A 15489-nucleotide genomic window follows, 5' to 3' on the forward strand; every position below is an offset into this window, starting at 1 on the left:
GCAGTAGGTTTAAAGAGCACACCGAATACTTTAGTTAACTTCTTTAATAACTTCAATCTTCTTCATATAACTGCTTACAATGGCTTATTTCTTTCATATTACAATGGTTTAATTCGTATTACATTGGGTTGATTCGATAGCTTATCTCGATAGGTTCAATAGATTCGATAAATTCGTTCTGTATATTTCGATAGATTGATAAATTCACTTGGATTTATAAATACGTTAGATTACTCTACAGTGACTTGATTCGTAAGTTCGGTGGAACTAAAAGTAAACACATACAACAGATTTTACACACAGATCTACCTGCACTGTTAAACAACAGAGGAACACACAAGTGCATTAAATACCTATTTGGCCTTCTCTGCTTCCATAAAGCTTTTCTGATTGGAACCTTGTCTGTTTCCTCTTCTGTCTGGTGAGCATGTGTCTCTAGAAAATCCTAGCAGGGAGATTTACACAGGCATAAATGTGAAACTGGCTGGGATTGGTTAAGGCTCTGTACAGTATGAGGCTGTCTGTGATTGGCTCACCTTTAACTAACTCTTAAAGGCATATTTTCCTTTTCTGCTTCTGCTAACACAATGAATATATAAATGTCATATAACAATCAAAGACATAAATTACAGCAATGATTCTGCTTTTGGCTTTTACATATGCACATATACACTATACTGAGGTTATTAGCAACCTAGGACTGGTCTTAGCTGGTCAGCTACACTCCCACCAAAATTACCTATAATTCTATGTTCTCAGTAATAGGATTCGAACATGAATTTGAGGAATTTTCCATCAGTTTCTCAACTCTCAAGTGTCTTTGTTACTCTCAAGCAGAACAACTAACTTTTGTATTGGACGTTCCAACTTGAGTGGAGTTGTGAGACGTTTTCCCTTTTTGTCCAGTTTTGAGTCTCTCATTTGTAACAAAACTCTTCTTACTAGTCCTTCTTCGTCCTTTCGAGCTTCTAGGACTTTGGCCAATTTCCATTGACTTCTAGGTAAGTCGTCTTCCTTTACTAACACTATGTCATTAACATGAACATTTCTTCTAGGCATTTGCCATTTACTTCTTAGTATGAGATGAGCTACGTACTCCTTGCTCCATCTATTCCAAAACTGCTCTGATAGATATTGAACTCTTCGCCATCTTTTCCTTGCGTATAAATCCTCTTTGGTGAAGTTGCCAGGTGGTGGCTGTATGTAATCAGCTTTAAGGTGAACTAGATGGTTGGGAGTTAGAGGTTCCAAACTTGTTGGGTCGTTGATGTTGTTGACTGTAAGTGGACGACTGTTAACAATAGACATTACTTCATAGAATAGTGTCCTAAGTGAAGCATCATCTAATCTTCCGGCGTTCTTTTTCAACACTGAACTTAGTACGTTTCTTACAGTTCTGATTTGCCTCTCCCAGACTCCGCCTGTATGGCTTGCATGTGGAGCATTCATGTGAAAATCACACTGTTTCTCTAACAAGTACTCAGTTACTTTCTCTTTATCAATCTCTTTTAGAGCCTTGTTCAATTCATTCTTTGCTCCAACAAAATGAGATCCTTGGTCAGATCTACGTTCTCTGACAGTACCTCTAATGGCTATGAAACATCTTAAGGCATTGATAAACGCGTCGGTTGACATATCTTCCAACATTTCCAGGTGAATTGCTCTGGAGCTTAGACACGTAAATATCAGTCCGTATCTCTTGTACTCCTTGTGGTTTTGTTTGGTGATAAATGGGCCGAAGCAATCCATTCCGCTATAAAGAAATGGTGGTGATGGGTTTACACGATCAGCTGGTAGATCAGCCATTCTTTGTTCTTCTGTAGGTCTTTGTGCCTTTCTACAGATTACACATTTACTTATGTACTTCGCTATAACTTTGCTTCCTTTCACTATCCAATAACCACCTTCTCTCAAACAGCTTTGAGTAAAGCTTCTTCCTTGATGCAAGGATTTGTTGTGGTAGTGATTGATAATGAATCTTGTGAAGGTAGAATTTTTGGGTAGAATTGCTGGATGCTTAACTCTGTTAGATAGCGACGCATTTTCCAGCCTCCCTCCCACCTTCAGTATACCATCCTGCAGAATAAGATTAAGCTTGTACAATGGGTGGTTGTTTGGAAGTCTCTTAGGTTCTTGACTAAGTCTTTTCAATTCTTCACTGTAGAATCTTTGATGAATGAGTCTTATAACCGTTTCTTCAGCTTTCACTCTTTCCTCTACATTCAACGATTCTTTCTTTCTGATTCCTTTTGCTAAGCGTTGAATTCGAGCTACAATGTTTATGACTGTATTCCACTTTGAACATCTGGCTAGTTGTTCAAGTATGTCATCTTGACACTTGGCAGCAGTGCTCAATGTTTGAACTACCTTTACTTCTGGATCACCCATAGACAGTTCTGTATAACCTTCACTGGGTATGATTTCCCTTTCCCAAAGGAACTCTGGACTGGTGAACCAGTTTGAATTCTTCAATTCTGTTACATTTAGGCCTCTTGAAGCATGATCTGCCGGGTTTTGCTTTGTGTCAACATAGTGCCAATGTTCTGGATTCTTTACTTTTCGAATTTTTTGAACTCTGTTAGCGACAAAGGTGTGGAATCTTCGAGCTTCATTGTTTATGTAACCTAGGACAACTTGTGAGTCTGTCCAAAAATGCTCTTCATCTATTTTCAATTCCAATTCTTCTCTCAGAAACTGACTTACTGATGCTGAAACGACGGCTGCCGTTAGTTCGAGTCTTGGTATTGTCTGAATATTGTTGGGTGCTACTCTGGCCTTTCCCATAACTAGGGCACAGTGTATCTTTTCTTCTCCTATTACTCTGATGTAGGAGCACTGACCATAACCATGACTACTGGCATCTGAAAAGTGATGAAGTTCTATTTTCTTGTACTTTCCGAAATCAGGAGGTACAAAACATCTGGGTATCCGAATTTGTTTCAAATTTTGCAAGTCTCTTATCCAACTCTCCCACCTTGGCCTCAAGCCTGCAGGTATGGGTTCGTCCCATCACAACTTCTGTCTGCATAATTCTTGCAGTATTTCTTTTGCTCTGAGGATTATTGGTGCCAAGAATCCCAACTGATCATATATTGAGGCTACCGTGGAAAGAATGGTACGTCTAGTTGGAACTTTCTCTTCCATGGATATTTCAAAGAAAAAATTGTCGTTTTCTACATTCCATCCCAATCCGAGTACATTCTGAACTGGAAGAGGATCATAGTTAAGATCCACATTCTTTATCGTTGATGCACGTTCGGAGTCACTGATGGATTCTAGTACCTCTCTGTCGTTTGAGATGAATTTGTGAAGACGCAGGTTTGCCTTTGCGCATAACGCTTGGCTCTCTCTCACCAACTGAATTGCCGATTCTGAGGATTCTAGGCTTATAAGACCATCATCTACATAAAAGTTTTTCTTCAAAAAATTTGCTGCTAATGGACAATCCTTTTCATTCTGATTGGCCAGATACTTCATACCATAATTAGCACAAACCTGGGGATGATGCTACTCCAAACAAGTGTACTTTCATCCTGTATTCCGCTGGCTCTGTATCTGTATCGCTGTCTTCCCACCATAGGAACCTCAGGAAGTCTCTATCTTCTTCCTTCACATGAAATTGGTGGAACATCTTTTCAATGTCGCACATGACTGCTATGGGACACTTTCTGAATCTACAGAGTACTCCAGGTACAGTGTTTGTAAGATCTGGTCCCTTAAGTAGATGATCGTTCAATGCAACATCATTGTACCTTGCTGAGCAATCAAAAACTACTCTGATCTTATCTGGTTTCTTTGGGTGATAGACACCTTGATGTGGGATGTACCACACTTCTCCATTTTTAGGCTGACCATCAACTTTCTCTGCGTGCCCTTCTTTGAGGATTTCTTTCATGAATTTCAAATAATCGTCTTTCAGTTTGGGATCTCTTCCCATCCTTTTCTTTAAGCTTTTCAATCTTGCCAGGGCAAGATCTCTGTTATTTGGCAGATGAGGTCGTTCTCTAAAAGGTAGGGGCATTTCAAGATAATTGTGTTGATTTTGCTGAATATTATCTTCTAGAACTTGTACAAACTTTATGTCCTCTTGGGAGACACTCTTTTCATTAGAACTTACGTCTGCAAAGTCGGATTCTAGGATTTTGAGTACTTTCGCTGGACTTACAGTTGGTATCTCTTGGACAGATATTCTATGAAGACAATCCTGTCACCTGTCCTGAATCTGCAATCTGTCGTCTTCCTCCAACAACACCCCATCCTAGATCAGTCTGGACTGCGTAGGGTTCACCCTTTCCTCCTGCGATTATCTTTCGTGGCACCAAGGCCTCGGGAGAGTCGTAGCCTATCAAGAGTCCAACACCAAATTCCTTCAGCGGGGACATTTCATGAGATATGACAGATAGGTGTTCCCATTTGTTGGCTGTTTCACAGGTAGGTATGCGATCTCGGTCCAGAGGTATGTCGTCTTTTGTATAAGCTGGAGGTAGATCTAATATGCAGTTTGAGTGGAGTCCTCTAACTCTCAGTCCTTTTACTCTTTGACTGTTCACCAATGTGTCTCTTCCTGTCATTGTGGTGAGTTTGAGTTTCACTGGTTCTGTGGCCACTTGTAATTTCTTGCAGATTTCTTGATCAATGAAGGTGACATCACTCTGGGCATCCAGCAGCGCATAGGCGTATACCTTCTTGTTCTTGCTTTTAGGATTTGAAATACACACTGGTACAACCATTGACATGCCATTGATTTCTCTTTCTCTCACTCTGCAAGAGAATACTGTCGCTTTATTTTCTTCCTCAGTGTTCTTGGGCATTAAGGACTTCTCTTTCTTTGGACGTTCTTCATGTAGTGGGGTAGGATGACGTCCTTTACAAACGCTGCAAGTGGCCTTTTTCTTGCATTCTTTAGTAATATGGCCTTTTCTTAAACATCCAAAACACAGCTGATTATCAAACACAAACTTCTTCTTTTCATCTGGAGACCTTTCCTTCATTTGTTGGCACTTATGTATGGAGTGATTCTCTTCACAGAACATACACTTGAAGGTAGTCTGAAGACTTGTCGGTACAAACTCTTTACTGATCCCAGTAGTGATGTTGAACTTGCTCTCATGGGCATCTGGACCTTTAGTAGCTGTGTTGGTTGCAAAGCTAGTTGCTCTTGCGTGTCTTATTTCTCTTGTAGGCCTTTCTTCTAAGGGTTTTAAGACATAAGATGCTGTTACTGGATTACATGCTATTCGTGCTTCCTTATTGACAAATTCAGAGAACTCTTTGAAACTTGGGAAGTTTTTGCCGTGATCTAATTGTTCAGTCACATAGCGATTACATCCAGAAGCCACTTGTTCTGGTAGCTTGGCTAGCATCCTGTGGTTTTCTAGATAGTCGTTCAATACTTCTAGTCCTTGAACATGTGGGATAGCATTGCTGCATGCTTGCAGGAAGTCGCCATACTCTTGGAGCTTGAAGTGTTCTTTAGGACCTATTTTGGGCCAGTTTATCAACTTCTCTCTGAAAGCTCTTTGCACTAAGAAAGGATGACCATATCTTGCATTTAATTTTTCCCAAGCTTGCTTGTAGGCTTCTTCATCTTTCCTATAGAAGTTACCTTCAAGAACCTTTTTTGCTTCTCCGCCAGTATACCGCTGGAGGTAGAATAACTTGTCCACTGGACGGGAGCAATTATGTTCAATGATCATTTCAAAACTTGCCTTCCATTCTATAAACTTCAGTACGTCTCCGGAGAATATAGTAGGTTCCGGAACAGGAAGTCTAGTGAGAAAGCTTCTCTGAGGTTTCGCCGGGTCAGCAGTTGCAACATTCTCGTGACCACTGCCATGACATATGAGAGTTGAATTATCTGGTTCTCTTTTTCCACTTTGTTCTGAATCAGGTGAGTCTCTCTTCCTTTCTCTCTGAGCAGGGATGGAAGGACTATGACTTATTTCTTCACTACATGGTGGAGATTTCCTTCCATTTTCCTGGGCGTAAGGAAGAACATAGGAGTCAGCTTCTCCACTGATTTGGATCTATGACTACCCTGATTCGTATCCTCTTCGTGCACTCTAAGTCTGGCTTCTATAATCTTAACTTCCTTCTGCCCTTCCAGACTTTTCATTTCAGCTTCCATTTTATGGCGCTGAGCCTCCATTTTATGGTGCTGAGCTTCCATTTCCTGGTGCTGAGCTTCCATTTCCTGGCGCTGAGCCTCAATGGCAGATTCCATCTCTACTTCTGCTCGTTTGGCAGCGAGTTGTTCAGCTAATTCCTTTCTTTTGGCTGACGTACTTGAGAACTCTGTTATGTGGATGGCGCTTCTGCTAGTGATGGAAGTCACACTTGAGATTGTGGTTCCTCCCAAGGACCTAGCATAGTCTTTCATGAAGAGCTCATTCATTCCCTTTCGGGTCTTGACTTCATCATAATTTGCTGCAGATGATAGTTCTCTCATAAGCTTCACTAAATCCCTAGTGACTGCGGTACATGTATCCATGTTCCTTACAATATCCTGGGAGGGTGTCAAGGAAGACCGCAAATTGACATATGCTGTCATAAGCTCTGACTCAGAATCTTCTACCGTCTCTATTATTTCACTCAAATTCTCCTTTATGCTTTCTTGTTTTAGCTTTCTGCAAATGTCTTTGATGTATGCTTTCCACCTCTCATATATTCGGATGAACTTTTTTCCTTTCAGTGCTGCCTCTTGCTCCAAATTTTCTAGCACCTTTTGGGTCGGTTTTCTGTCCCGTGATGAACGTCTTAGTTCACCTGTTTCAGCTATATTTGTTTGGGGCGAGACTACCGTTACATTGCACCTTTCAGATTCAGACACGTTCTCTTGCTCTTCACCTTCTACCATATCTATCATTGCATCCGCTAACAGTGGGGTGGCAATGCTAGGCTCAGCCATTTCTGAATGCTATAACAATTAATATGAATAATAAGGACCTGTCACTTTAAATGCAATACTACCAAATGCAAGAATAAATGACTTTCACTTTACATGTAATAGCACCAAAATGCAGGCAATAAATGACTTTCACTTTAAATACATCAGAATCATATACTATAACTGTCTCTTTTTATTAAAAGTCTGTATTCTCTTGAGCACAAAAATGTCTCTTGCAGAAACCTATGTGCGTAAGTGAGTAATAAAGGAAAGCTCTGACCTTAATTGGAAAGCAGCATACCGTGATCTGAGGGTTGCAGAAACAAACGTCAGTCTTAAAGGAGACTTTTCTTTTCTTGCTGCGGTGACTTTGCGATGCTCTGCAGTGACTTTGCGATGCTCTGCGGTGACTTGCGATTCTCTGCGGTTACTTGCGATGCTCTGCGTGAACTCTCTGGATGCAACACGTGGTCTCTTGATGGAAAGCGGTGCGGGCACTCTAGCTCTGGACTCTGACCCTCCCCCCATGCATCTCTTTCTCTCTCTAGGGGTGCAGGAGGTTTGGCGCTCTTTCTCTGACTGTCTTGCCTTTGCCGTTATGCCACTTTAAGAGTCGTCTGCAGTCTGACTAATGCGCACGTGCTATTGCCTGTACTGTTTTTCCGCTGAGGTGTCTCCGCGTGGCGGTATATGCTGGCGCTCTGTTTCTCTAGTGTACTCTTTACTGTGCAAGTTGAGGAGCGCTGTTGCTTGACCTCTGAGGGTAATAGTTCCACTGTGGCAGGCGCAGCACCCTTTGGTGCCTAGTGCGCTGTGGCATTAGAAAAATTATGCAATTGCTGTTTCTTTGTTTGATTAGACTGACTTTACGCTGTAATTCCTCCAATGCCGCTCTATGGATGCAGTAGGTTTAAAGAGCACACCGAATACTTTAGTTAACTTCTTTAATAACTTCAATCTTCTTCATATAACTGCTTACAATGGCTTATTTCTTTCATATTACAATGGTTTAATTCGTATTACATTGGGTTGATTCGATAGCTTATCTCGATAGGTTCAATAGATTTGATAAATTCGTTCTGTATATTTCGATAGATTGATAAATTCACTTGGATTTATAAATTCGTTAGATTACTCTACAGTGACTTGATTCGTAAGTTCGGTGGAACTAAAAGTAAACACATACAACAGATTTTGCACACAGATCTACCTGCACTGTTAAACAACAGAGGAACACACAAGTGCATTAAATACCTATTTGGCCTTCTCTGCTTCCATAAAGCTTTTCTGATTGGAACCTTGTCTGTTTCCTCTTCTGTCTGGTGAGCATGTGTCTCTAGAAAATCCTAGCAGGGAGTTTTACACAGGCATAAATGTGAAACTGGCTGGGATTGGTTAAGGCTCTGTACAGTATGAGGCTGTCTGTGATTGGCTCACCTTTAACTAACTCTTAAAGGCATATTTTCCTTTTCTGCTTCTGCTAACACAATGAATATATAAATGTCATATAACAATCAAAGACATAAATTACAGCAATGATTCTGCTTTTGGCTTTTACATATGCACATATACACTGTACTGAGGTTATTGGCAGGTTTGGTATACACATATATGTGAACCATATTAGCAACCTAGGACTGGTCTTAGCTGGCCAGCTACACGCCCCATCAGTGGGAAGGGCTACAGTATAGACAGGAAACACCTCATCACCCCTCCCCATCCAACCAAGACACAGAACAATGGGATAGCACATGGCAAGCAAACAATGGACAGCCATGTGGCCCAGAACAAAGGAATGGCCACATGGCAGTAGACAATGGGCAACCACATGGCAGGGACAAAGGAACACACACTATACACAATACTGGGACGTTCACATTTACACCCTGTACCCCTTAACAGGCACAGGGTGGGTTAAACATAATGAGGGGAACATGAGCTGACCAAGCGGTCCCCCCACCCCCAAAAGTCACTCCCGTCACAATATGCTAGAGATGGTTTGCACCTAAATTTATTTATTATTTATTTATTTATTGAGTTTATATAGCGCCAAAGGGTTTGCTCAGCGCTGTACAATAGAGGGGGGACAATACATGAAACAGTACAGTAACATCAAACAGCACACAAGGGGTAAGAGGGCCCTACTCTTTCGAGCTTACAATCTAGGAGGGAGGGGGTAGAGGTACAGGAGGAAACGGCTGTGGGGGATGGAGTGGTAGGAGGAGGGAAGGGCAGCGGCTGTTAGGTGAGGGTGGGGTAGGCTTCCCTGAAGAGGTGGGTTTTCAGGGAGCGCCTGAAGGTGAGGAGGGAAGGTGACAGTCTGATGGATTGGGGTAGTGAGTTCCAGAGGATGGGGGAGGACCTGGAGAAGTCTTGCAGTCGTGCGTGGGAGGAGGAGACCAGGGAGCAAGATAGAAGGAGGTCCTGTGAAGAGCGAAGGGTACGGGTAGGGTGGTACTTGGGAATCAGGTCGGTGAGGTAGTTAGGGGCAGTGTTGTGAATGGCTTTATAGGTCAGAGTGAGCAGTTTGAATTTAATGCGTTGGGCAATGGGGAGCCAGTGGAGGGAGAGGCAGAGGGGGGTGGCAGAGGTGGAGCGGCTGGTGAGGTGGATGAGTCTGGCAGCTGAGTTCAGGATGGTCTGAAGCGGGGAGAGTTTGCACTGGGGTAGGCCGATGAGGAGGGAGTTGCAGTAGTCAAGGCGTGAGATAATCAGGGAGTGAACGAGTAGTTTAGTGGTGTCTGGGGTAAGGAAGGAGCGTATTTTGGCAATGTTGCGAAGGTGGAGCCTGCATGTATTTGTGAGTGATTTGACATGAGGTTGGAAGGAAAGGTTTGAGTCCAGAATGACGCCAAGGACCTTGGCTTGCTGGGCGGGATTGATGGTGGTGTTGTTGGTAGTGATGGAAAGGATGGGGGGGGGGCACGGGAAGGGGGAAAGACGAGAAGCTCGGTTTTGGAGAGGTTGAGTTTGAGGAAATGGAGCGACATCCAGTCAGAGATGTCGTTTAGGAGGTGAGAGATGCGGGCGGAGAATGTGGGGGTGAGGTGAGGGGTGGATAGGTAGATTTGAGTATCATCAGCATAGAGGTGGTAGTTGAAGCCGTGGGAGTGTATGAGTTTGCCAAGGGAGGAGGTGTAGATGGAGAAGAGAAGGGGTCCAAGGACAGAGCCCTGGGGGACCCCAACAGAGAGGGGGAGGGAAGAGGAGGTGGCGCCGTTGTAGGAAACGCTGAAGGAGCGTTGGGATAGATAGGACGAGAACCAAGAGAGAGCGGTGTCTCTGATGCCAAGGGAGAGTAGTTTATTAAGGAGGAGGGGGTGGTCGACTGTGTCAAAAGCCGCAGAGAGGTCTAGGAGGAGGAGGACAGAGTAGTCGCCTTTGGCTTTGGCGGTTAGTAGATCGTTGGTGATTTTGAGGAGGGCAGTTTCGGTGGAGTGTAGGGGACGGAAGCCGGACTGTAGTGGGTCAAGGAGGTTGTTGTCAGTTAGATGGGCGCTTAGGCGATCGTAGACCAAGCGCTCAAGGAGCTTGGACATGAGTGGCAGCAGGGAAATTGGTCTGAGGTTGCTGAGGTCAGTGGGGTCCAGGGAGGGCTTTTTGAGTATGGGGGTGATGTGCGCATGTTTTAGGGGGGAGGGGAAGACGCCAGTAGCGAGGGAGAGATTGAAGATGTGGGTAAGGGAGCGGATGAGGGAAGAGGGGGGTGACCGGAGGAGTTGAGAGGGGATAGGGTCCAGGGGGCAGGTAGTGAGGCGGGCTTCTGAGAAGACTCTGGTGACTTCCTCAGTGGTAGTAGGGCTGAAGGAGTGCAGTGATGGGGGGGTTACGGTAGGCAGGGCCTTGGGTGTGGTGGGGGGCAGTGCCATTGCAAGGTCAGAGGAGGGGAGAGATGAGAGGGTGATGGAAGGGGAGAGGCTAGATGGGGAGGTAGACTGCAAGTTGACTATGTCCTTGCGGATTGCGTCAATCTTGCTATGGAGATGACTGGCAATCTCGTGGGCGGTAAGTGAGGTACTGAGTGGAGGAGGGGGGGGAGAGAGCAGGGAGTTGAAGGTGGAGAAGAGTCGGCGAGGGCAGTTTGAGAGGGTGTTGATCAGGTCAACGAAGTAGGCCTGCTTGGCGGCGTGGAGGGAGGAGGTGTAGGTGAGGAAGGCAGATTTGTAGAGGGAGAATGCATGAGGGGACCTGGTTTTGCGCCATAGTCTCTCCAGCGCACGACTGCGACGTTTGAGGCATTTAGTGTGGTCGTTCTGCCATGGTTGGAGCGGTCTGGGTTTGATGTTGCGTGTGGTTAGGGGTGCCAGAGAGTCTAGGGTGGCTGATAGTGAGTCGTTGTACGCGGTGGTGGCTAGGTCATGACATGACAGTGGAAGGATGCTGTCGTGCAAGCGGTCGGCAGCCGAGTGGAGGGGGGCCGGGTGCAGGTTGCGGAGGTTGCGGCTGGTGATGGTTTGGCGCACTGGGGGGGGGGAGTTAGGGGAAGGGGAGATGGAGAACGTGAGGAGGTGGTGGTCGGAGAGAGGGAAGGGGGTGTTAGTGAAGTGGTTAAGGGTACAGAGGTGGGAGAAGACGAGGTCCAGGGTGTTCCCATTGATGTGGGTGGAGGATTGAGTGTGTTGTGTGAGCGCGAAGGAGGTGGTTAGGCAGACAAGGCGCGCTGACCCATAATGCATTCATGACATGTGATCGCATTAGCCAATCAGCAGCCAGCCAGCACTGTGTAATGGTGGAGCTATAAATCGCGGCCATCTTAGAATTCTCCATTAGCCTCCGGTCATTCAAGAAAGACAGACCTGTGTGTATTAAGGGACAGAGTTAGGGCCACAGAGACTTTAGGGCCACAGAATCGTTACTCAGGGACACAGAATCGTTACTCAGGGACACAGAATCGTTACTCAGGGACACAGAATCGTTACTCAGGGCCACAGCTATCAAAGAATCGAAAATTTAAAGTGACATACACCCTTTTTTTTTGGTGGCTGTCGTGCACAGTTGGTGCTGCAGTTTGCCGATTGTGCAAAATAAACTGACTTTCTGCTTCAAAACCACTATTGTACGTTCAAAGAGTTAAATCCATTTACACGCCGGCTGGCGGTAATATTTTTTGGGTGATTAGTGCATTCCAGTGACACAAACGTACAGTTTCCAGCCAACGGCAAGCTGCAATTGACCGATTGTGTACAATAAACTGACTTTCTGCTTCACAACCACTATTGTACGTTCAAAGAGTTAGATCCATTTACACGCCGGGTGGCGGTAATATTTTTTGGGTGATTAGTGCATTCCAGTGACATAAACGTACAGTTTCCAGCCAACGGCAAGCTGCAATTGACTGATTGTGCTTAATAAACTGACTTTCTGCTTCACAACCACTATTGTACGTTCAAAGAGTTAAATCCATTTACACGCCGGCTGGCGGTAATATTTTTTGGGTGATTAGTGCATTCCAGTGACAGAAACGTACAGTTTCCAGCCAACGGCAAGCTGCAATTGACCAATTGTGTACAATAAACTGACTTTCTGCTTCACAACCACTATTGTACGTTCAAAGAGTTAGATCCATTTACACGCCGGGTGGCGGTAATATTTTTTGGGTGATTAGTGCATTCCAGTGACATAAACGTACATTTTCCAGCCAACGGCAAGCTGCAATTGACCGATTGTGCTAAATAAACTGACTTTCTGCTTCACAACCACTATTGTACGTTCAAAGAGTTAAATCCATATACACGCCGGCTGGCGGTAATATTTTTTGGGTGATTAGTGCATTCCAGTGACATAAACGTACAGTTTCCAGCCAACGGCAAGCTGCAATTGACCGATTGTGCTAAATAAACTGACTTTCTGCTTCACAACCACTATTGTACGTTCAAAGAGTTAGATCCATTTACACGCCGGGTGGCGGTAATATTTTTTGGGTGATTAGTGCATTCCAGTGACATAAACGTATAGTTTCCAGCCAACGGCAAGCTGCAATTGACCGATTGTGCTAAATAAACTGACTTTCTGCTTCACAACCACTATTGTACGTTCAAAGAGTTAAATCCATTTACACGCCGGCTGGCGGTAATATTTTTTGGGTGATTAGTGCATTCCAGTGACATAAACGTACAGTTTCCAGCCAACGGCAAGCTGCAATTGACCGATTGTGGTAAATAAACTGACTTTCTGCTTCACAACCACTATTGTATGTTCAAAGAGTTAAATCCATTTACACGCCGGCTGGCGGTAATATTTTTTGGGTGATTAGTGCATTCCAGTGACATAAACGTACAGTTTACAGCCAACGGCAAGCTGCAATTGACCGATTGTGCTAAATAAACTGACTTTCTGCTTCACAACCACTATTGTACGTTCAAAGAGTTAAATCCATTTACACGCCGGCTGGCGGTAATATTTTTTGGGTGATTAGTGCATTCCAGTGACATAAACGTACAGTTTCCAGCCAACGGCAAGCTGCAATTGACCGATTGTGGTAAATAAACTGACTTTCTGCTTCACAACCACTATTGTACGTTCAAAGAGTTAAATCCATTTACATGCCGGGTGGCGGTAATATTTTTTGGGTGATTAGTGCATTCCAGTGACATAAACGTATAGTTTCCAGCCAACGGCAAGCTGCAATTGACCGATTGTGCTAAATAAACTGACTTTCTGCTTCACAACCACTATTGTACGTTCAAAGAGTTAAATCCATTTACACGCCGGCTGGCGGTAATATTTTTTGGGTGATTAGTGCATTCCAGTGACATAAACGTACAGTTTCCAGCCAACGGCAAGCTGCAATTGACCGATTGTGGTAAATAAACTGACTTTCTGCTTCACAACCACTATTGTATGTTCAAAGAGTTAAATCCATTTACACGCCGGGTGGCGGTAATATTTTTTGGGTGATTAGTGCATTCCAGTGACATAAACGTACAGTTTACAGCCAACGGCAAGCTGCAATTGACCGATTGTGCTAAATAAACTGACTTTCTGCTTCACAACCACTATTGTACGTTCAAAGAGTTAAATCCATTTACACGCCGGCTGGCGGTAATATTTTTTGGGTGATTAGTGCATTCCAGTGACATAAACGTACAGTTTCCAGCCAACGGCAAGCTGCAATTGACCGATTGTGGTAAATAAACTGACTTTCTGCTTCACAACCACTATTGTACGTTCAAAGAGTTAAATCCATTTACACGCCGGCTGGCGGTAATATTTTTTGGGTGATTAGTGCATTCCAGTGACAGAAACGTACAGTTTCCAGCCAACGGCAAGCTGCAATTGACCGATTGTGCTAAATAAACTGACTTTCTGCTTCACAACCACTATTGTACGTTCAAAGAGTTAAATCCATTTACACGCCGGCTGGCGGTAATATTTTTTGGGTGATTAGTGCATTCCAGTGACATAAACGTACAGTTTACAGCCAACGGCAAGCTGCAATTGACCGATTGTGTACAATAAACTGACTTTCTGCTTCACAACCACTATTGTACGTTCAAAGAGTTAGATCCATTTACACGCCGGGTGGCGGTAATATTTTTTGGGTGATTAGTGCATTCCAGTGACATAAACGTACAGTTTCCAGCCAACGGCAAGCTGCAATTGACCGATTGTGCTAAATAAACTGACTTTCTGCTTCACAACCACTATTGTACGTTCAAAGAGTTAAATCCATATACACGCCGGGTGGCGGTAATATTTTTTGGGTGATTAGTGCATTCCAGTGACATAAACGTACAGTTTCCAGCCAACGGCAAGCTGCAATTGACCGATTGTGCTAAATAAACTGACTTTCTGCTTCACAACCACTATTGTACGTTCAAAGAGTTAAATCCATTTACACGCCGGCTGGCGGTAATATTTTTTGGGTGATTAGTGCATTCCAGTGACAGAAACGTACAGTTTCCAGCCAACGGCAAGCTGCAATTGACCGATTGTGTACAATAAACTGACTTTCTGCTTCACAACCACTATTGTACGTTCAAAGAGTTAGATCCATTTACACGCCGGGTGGCGGTAATATTTTTTGGGTGATTAGTGCATTCCAGTGACATAAACGTACAGTTTCCAGCCAACGGCAAGCTGCAATTGACCGATTGTGCTAAATAAACTGACTTTCTGCTTCACAACCACTGTTGTACGTTCAAAGAGTTAGATCCATTTACACGCCGGGTGGCGGTAATATTTTTTGGGTGATTAGTGCATTCCAGTGACATAAACGTACAGTTTCCAGCCAACGGCAAGCTGCAATTGACCGATTGTGCTAAATAAACTGACTTTCTGCTTCACAACCACTATTGTACGTTCAAAGAGTTAAATCCATTTACACGCCGGCTGGCGGTAATATTTTTTGGGTGATTAGTGCATTCCAGTGACATAAACGTACAGTTTCCAGCCAACGGCAAGCTGCAATTGACCGATTGTGCTAAATAAACTGACTTTCTGCTTCACAACCACTATTGTACGTTCAAAGAGTTAAATCCATTTACACGCCGGGTGGCGGTAATATTTTTTGGGTGATTAGTGCATTCCAGTGACAGAAACGTACAGTTTCCAGCCAACGGCAAGCTGCAATTGACCGATTGTGTACAATAAACTGACTTTCT

The sequence above is a fragment of the Staurois parvus genome, unplaced genomic scaffold (genome assembly GCF_062004578.1).
Source record: "Staurois parvus isolate SC_StPar_1 unplaced genomic scaffold, SC_StPar_1.0 ptg000291l, whole genome shotgun sequence".
In the NCBI taxonomy this organism is placed as follows: Eukaryota; Metazoa; Chordata; class Amphibia; order Anura; family Ranidae; genus Staurois; species Staurois parvus.